This window comes from Hipposideros armiger, unplaced genomic scaffold, assembly GCF_001890085.2.
Source record: "Hipposideros armiger isolate ML-2016 unplaced genomic scaffold, ASM189008v1 scaffold_161, whole genome shotgun sequence".
Classification (NCBI taxonomy): domain Eukaryota; kingdom Metazoa; phylum Chordata; class Mammalia; order Chiroptera; family Hipposideridae; genus Hipposideros; species Hipposideros armiger.
The window spans coordinates 2,610,704-2,616,742 of NW_017731511.1; the positions used below are offsets into that span (position 1 = coordinate 2,610,704).

Genomic DNA, 6,039 nt, shown 5'->3' on the forward strand with positions numbered 1-6,039 from the left:
CAGTGTCACTGGCCCTCATATGTGGGATCCGAACCGAGGCCCTCTGGCATCCCAAGCGAGTTCTTAACCATCGCGCCACTCGGCCGGCCCCCAGGGGTCTTTATAAGACCTTACGTATGCCCTTTAGTGATCCTGTACATTTCTAAATGTTGTCAACAAATGTTAGTGCTAATAAATGTCTGTAGTTATTATTGCTCTTATTACCTCATTTTATGTTATCACTAGTTTTATATTGGGTTCTGTGAGAAAAGGGATTTAATTCTCAAAATTTTCAAATATTTAAGTAGATTTCTCTAAACAGAAAGAGAAGAATGCAATTCATACTATGGGCAACAAACTTAATTGTAATTACTGGGCGTTATGGATCTTGCTTTCTAATAGAAATGAGCTCCTGACTGCCCTTTTAATCTTCCCTCCACTCCCAGCAGGGGTAGTCATTAAAATGCCTCAGACAACCCGGGAATGTTTATGATCATAACTGTGATATGATCATGTTACGCACCCATTCAAAGTTCTCTGCTTCAGGGCCAAGTTTTGAGTGATGTCACACAGCCTATGGACTTCTGCTTCCTGAACTGGTTTCTTTCTTTCCTTCTTTTTTTTTAATTGGGAATTGCCAGAGGCGAACAGCCTTGGGGAATTGGGGAAGGGGAACTGACAAGTTGCTGTCCTTTTGTTCTTTAGTTGTGGAGGATGTCGCTTCACTGGCCCATGTTGGTATTATCATTGTGCTCTTCCTGGGTGAGCAGTCACTCACCGGCCATTGGATGGCCGCTCACGCCACTCACGGTAGCTCACAGCGGCTCACAGCAGCCTATGCCGTCACCAGCGACTCACGGCAGCCCAGCTCCAGGTTGAGCTGTTGTTCACCATCTTAGCTGTAGAGGGTGCAGTGTCACTGGCCCATGGGGGAACTGAACCGGCAGCCCTGCTGCTCACTAGCTCGCGCTCCCAAGCCAACTCTTAACCAACATGCCATTCGGCTGGTCCCTGAACTGGTTTCTTTGTTGTGAGAGGATAGGATGTGAGAGAATGAACCCACTGTAATTCTGAGGATTGGATTTAACTAAGGTCTGATAAATCTTAAGATATTTCCATATTGATAAATTGATCTAATTTATTCTTTTTCACCAGTGTATAGTGTTTCATCATATAAAAATATAAAAACATCATATTTTTTTATCCATATTGATGGACATTTAGGTTCTTTCTAACTTTTCGCTATTTCAAGTAATGTTAACATGAACATTCCTATGTGTTTTCTTATGCACATGTATGAAAGTTCCACTGGAGTAGGGGTCTTAAAACGTTTTTGTTAGCCTACCCCACAAACAATTTGGAAAAACTTTTCCTCCTTATACATTTTAGAATTAGAATTAAACTTTTTCCTCATAAATTTAAATAGTTGTCAAGGAAGTAATTTCCTTGTAATGTAAACATTAACATTTAAAAATAAAATTCTTAAATGCATCCAATTGAATATAAATACTATAGTGATTTGATACTCACCATTACCTATCAAAATATCAACAACACAAACAGCTCTTCTTTTGTACACTGGGGAAATTTTACATCACTTTTTTTTTTACTTGAATTTTTTTTTTCTCTGCCACAAATTTTTATCTAAATGTATTATACATTATGTGTGAATATCATCTATTGGTCACTCTATCATATTTCTCTGCAATAAATTTTATATAGAAATTTAAATTAAATTATGTAAAATTCCTTTGACCATAAGACTCCTAAGTGTTAAAAATTTTTCTGAATTGAGTTATTAAATATTTTTAGTTCATAATTGATCATTTAAATACTTTTAAATATTGATAAGTATTTAACATAAAAAAGAAATCAATGGTCCTTTTAAAAAATTGGTTTTTGGGCCGGCTGAGTGGCGCGATGGTTAAGAACTGGTTTGGGATGCCAGAGGGCCCCGGTTCGGATCCCACATATGAGGGCCAGTGACACTGCCCTCCATAGCTAAGATGCTGAACAACAGCTCAACCTGGAGCTGGGCTGCTGTGAGTCGCTGGCAACGGCGTGGGCTGCAGCCCTGTGGCAGTGGGTTGCCATGGGCTAATGTATGTAGCCAGCAGCCAGTGTGACCGGCCAGCAGCCACCGTGAGCGGCCGTCCAGAAGCCGGCGACTGATCTGCCTCGCCCGGGAAGAGCGCAATGATGGTGCCAACTTGGGCCAGTGAAGCAACATCCTCCACAACTAGACTGAAGAACAAAAGGACAGCAACTTGTCTGTTCCCCTTCCCCCAATTCCCCAGCACTGTTCCCATCCCCCCAATTCTCCAATAAAAAAAAAAAACTTAAAAAAATAAATAAATAATTGATTTTTATATCATAAATTAATTTTACATATTTCTAGGAGACATGTTCAGCTTCAGTTTATCCAAAGTTTTTGCTTTTATATTGTAAACACTGAGGAATATTATTCACATAAGTAAGTAAATGACAATTGGAAAAAATTGTTTGTGATGTCACTCATGTATTTGAAAGCTTTCCAAATTATATGCTATACATCACTTAGTAATCTTATATTTAATGATTTATCAGGGACCATTGAATAGGTCTTCCTTCAATTTACTAGAAAACAAGTAATATTAAACAATATAACGTTCAAAAGTATTGTTAGTCAATAGGATCATTCAGCTTCACAGCACCAATATTATCATTTCAGATTGTCTTTTTAGCCCCTTGCAGGTTTTTATGCTTTGGGGCAGTTACATTGGTTTAGCATTCAGATGGAGAGAGGTACATCTTTCTCCAGGTGTAGCCAGGGAGAAAGGGATATTGTAAAAGGGGCGGTAGGGACTAGGAACCATGAGAGCCACTCAACTACGCTGGTTCTCAGGGAAATCAGGTATAGGAGGGAATATAGAGAGAGGTTAAAGGTCTGAATTAACTCAGTTCTCTAGTTTCAATACCACTACTCTGAGGTTTATACTCAAGTAGAAATGCTAGTGTTGAGCCTCCTAAGCTATGTGACTGTTTCACTGAACCCAATCAGTGAAGACATTCCTACGCCTACTTCTCAAGGACTCAGGAAAAGTCCCTCTGAATGTCCATCGATGCGAGTTATGGGAGTTTCCTAACTTTGGGAAAATCCTGTGGTCACTTTATTTAAATAACTAGTGACCAAGGATTAGTAACCCATCAGAGTTCTATGAGACACTTAATTTTTTTTCCTATAATTTGCTTTATGACAACCTCTGAAAAGTATTTTTATTCATGACTTTCTTTAAAGGGCATCCTTAGTCTATTTCAACCAAGATGGTACAAAGACAGCACTGTACTTGGTATATATCCTGTGCCCTGAAGTAAAAATACCTTTAAGGCCTCCTTTACTCTCTGTTAATTGCAAAATAAACAGACGTCTCATGGAATAGATTATTAGAAATATTATATGCAGTTTGTGAGAACTAGAAATCAGCATTGCTCACCCTAGCTTCTGATAAGCAAACCCAAGCCAAGTAAGGTAAGCCCCCAAGGTAAGTAAGCTACTAAGGGACAAAAAATTTCTGGTTTGCAAATTTCTGGGTGTAGTTGAAAAGGACAGTACATTTCAGAAATAGAATAATAGCCATTCTCAGGCAGGAGAATTGTACTTTAAAGACTGAGAAGATTTAAAGTGCCAAATTCAAATCATAAGGAAAAGTTAACTGGTTAAGAGGACAAATCCCTCAACATTGTGAAATAAATAGGAGTTGAAACACAGGTGATCCTATTTTACAGTTAGAAGTTATTTTAAAAAGCATTATAAAGACAATAATAAAATATAATATTCCTTAGCAAGTCCATAAGAACACATTAATAATACGGCACAACACATCTTAATTAAGACTTCCCTCCTACCTGCTTCAACAGGTGATATAGGAAAGGGGTGGTTCCATGAGCTATAGCAGCCAATGGCTGGGGACTGCACTCTGCGACAGCCAAGCAGAGGTGTGATGTCCAGGAAAGAAATTTTTGATAAGACTATAGCTCAGAGCTAGGTAAATTCTAAATTCCCCACTGCCACCCCACACCCCCCTTAAAAAATAGACTGTTTCTATCCACTAGCTTTATCCCAGTTCCCCAACTTCAGGAAATTTATGTTAATGATTTGACATCATCCCAAATTAATTTTTAAGTACCATGACCTTTGCTAACAGACCTCCTTTTCCTCTAGGGTTTCCTGAAATGCAAAACATGTACATCGCATCAGAAATGTAATGTATTTAGGGCCTGCCGAGTGGCGCATTGGTTAAGAGCTGGCTTGGGACACCAGCTCTGAGCAGCAGGGCCGCGGTTTGGATCCCACATGAGGGCCAGTGACACTGCCCTCTACAGCTAAGATGGTGAACAACAGCTCAACTTGGAGGTGGGCTGCCATGAGTTGCCCGCGATGGCGTAAGCTGCAGTGAAGCTGCAGTGGACTGCCATAAGCTACCGTGTGTGGCTGGCAGCCAGCGTGAGCGGCCGGCGACCAGTGAGCTGCCAAGAGGCACCGTGAGCGGCCGTCCAGTGACCAGCGACCAATCTGCCTCAGCCAGGAAGAGCGCAATAATAATACCAACATGGGCCAGTGAAGCAACGTCCTCCACAACTAGACTGAAGAACAAAAGGACAGCAACTTGTCTGTTCCCCTTCCCTGATTCCCCAGCACTGTTCTCCTCCCCCAATTCCCAAAAAAAATCTTTAAAAAAAAAAAAAAAGAAATGCAATGCATTTAAGTAGAATTAAGTAGCAAAAACTCACAAAAGAGAGCTCTTCATCTATTGTATTTAGAAAAGATAAAATTTCTCTTTTAAGCTAGGTCTGACAATGTTAGGTTTTCCTATGGTATTTTTTTCTGTTGTTCCTACAACATAGAAAAACCTAAACCATAATGAGAATATCTTTTGAACTTATTTTATTAATCCTAAGACATTGTTAACAAAAAACATAACTGGGCAGGGTCTAGAACTGCTTTACTTTATCTTTAAGTGGAACCATGGAATTAAAGTGTGACCCGCCATTGGGCCACTAAGGTTAGGTTTTATTTTATTATTATTATTATTATTATTATTATTATTATTATTATTAATTATTAGTTTCAGGTGTATAAAACAGCATGACTAGACATTTATCTCCCCCCAAAGTGATAACCCCCCTCCCAGTCTACTGACTTCCCTTCTGACATCATATATAGCTTTTATGTATATGCCGTTGACTATATTCCCTATGCTGTACTTTACATCCTGGGGGGGGGGAATATATAAATAGTTGACATTCTTCAATATTATTCTACATCAGCTTCAGGTGTACAGTGCATTTGTCAGGCATCTACACAATCTATGAAGCGATCTGATAAATCCAGTACTTATCTGGTACCCTACATAATCTATACAACATTATTGATTGTATTTCCCATACTGTATTTCACATCCCCATGACCATTATGACTACCAATTTGTACTTTTGAATCCCTTCACCTTCTCCCCCAGCCCCCAACCCCCTCCTATCTAGCAGCCATCAGTTTTTTCTCTATATCTGTGTCTATTTCTGTTTTGTTTGCTTGTTTATTCTTTTCTTTAGATTCCACATATAAGCGAGATCATATGGTATTTGTGATTTTGTCTTTCTCAATCTGTTTGTTTTTGTTTTTTAGCTGAGCCATCCTGCCACCTGTTGGCAGCACAGCCACAGCTCAGCTCGGGCCCAGGCATCGAACCGCTGTTGCTCAGAGCTCAAACTCTTGAGCGAGTTCTTAACCAACTGAGCCACTTGGCCGGCCCCCATCTTTCTCAGTCTGACTTATTTCACTTAGCATACTATTCTCTATGTCCATCCATGTTGTTACAAATGGTAAGATTTCATTCTTTTTAAAAAAATTAATATAAATTAAACATATTACATTCATGTGGTTGAAAACTCAAAAAGCATGAAATAACCGCAATCACATACAGTGTAAATTATGGCCTTTGGAGCTGTGTAACTTGGCAGTCTTGAAACTGTCATCTTCCCACCTAGTCTCCTAGCCATATCAGTTTCTTTTGTATTAATAAG

The 6,039-nt window shown here is 39.3% G+C and overlaps 1 long non-coding RNA gene across 8 annotated transcripts in view; it reads left to right on the forward strand.

The window, feature by feature from the left end:
• Nucleotides 1-6,039, forward strand: part of LOC109387535 (uncharacterized) — a 47,767-nt gene that overhangs the window by 25,996 nt on the left and 15,732 nt on the right. The window contains exon 6 of one of the 8 annotated variants that reach the window (XR_002125017.1): nt 4,181-4,298. The exons of the other annotated variants lie outside the window; for them this stretch is intronic. This is a non-coding gene — a long non-coding RNA (uncharacterized LOC109387535). Of the gene's footprint in view, nt 1-4,180; nt 4,299-6,039 lie in introns of those variants that run through there. 8 annotated transcript variants of the gene reach the window in all.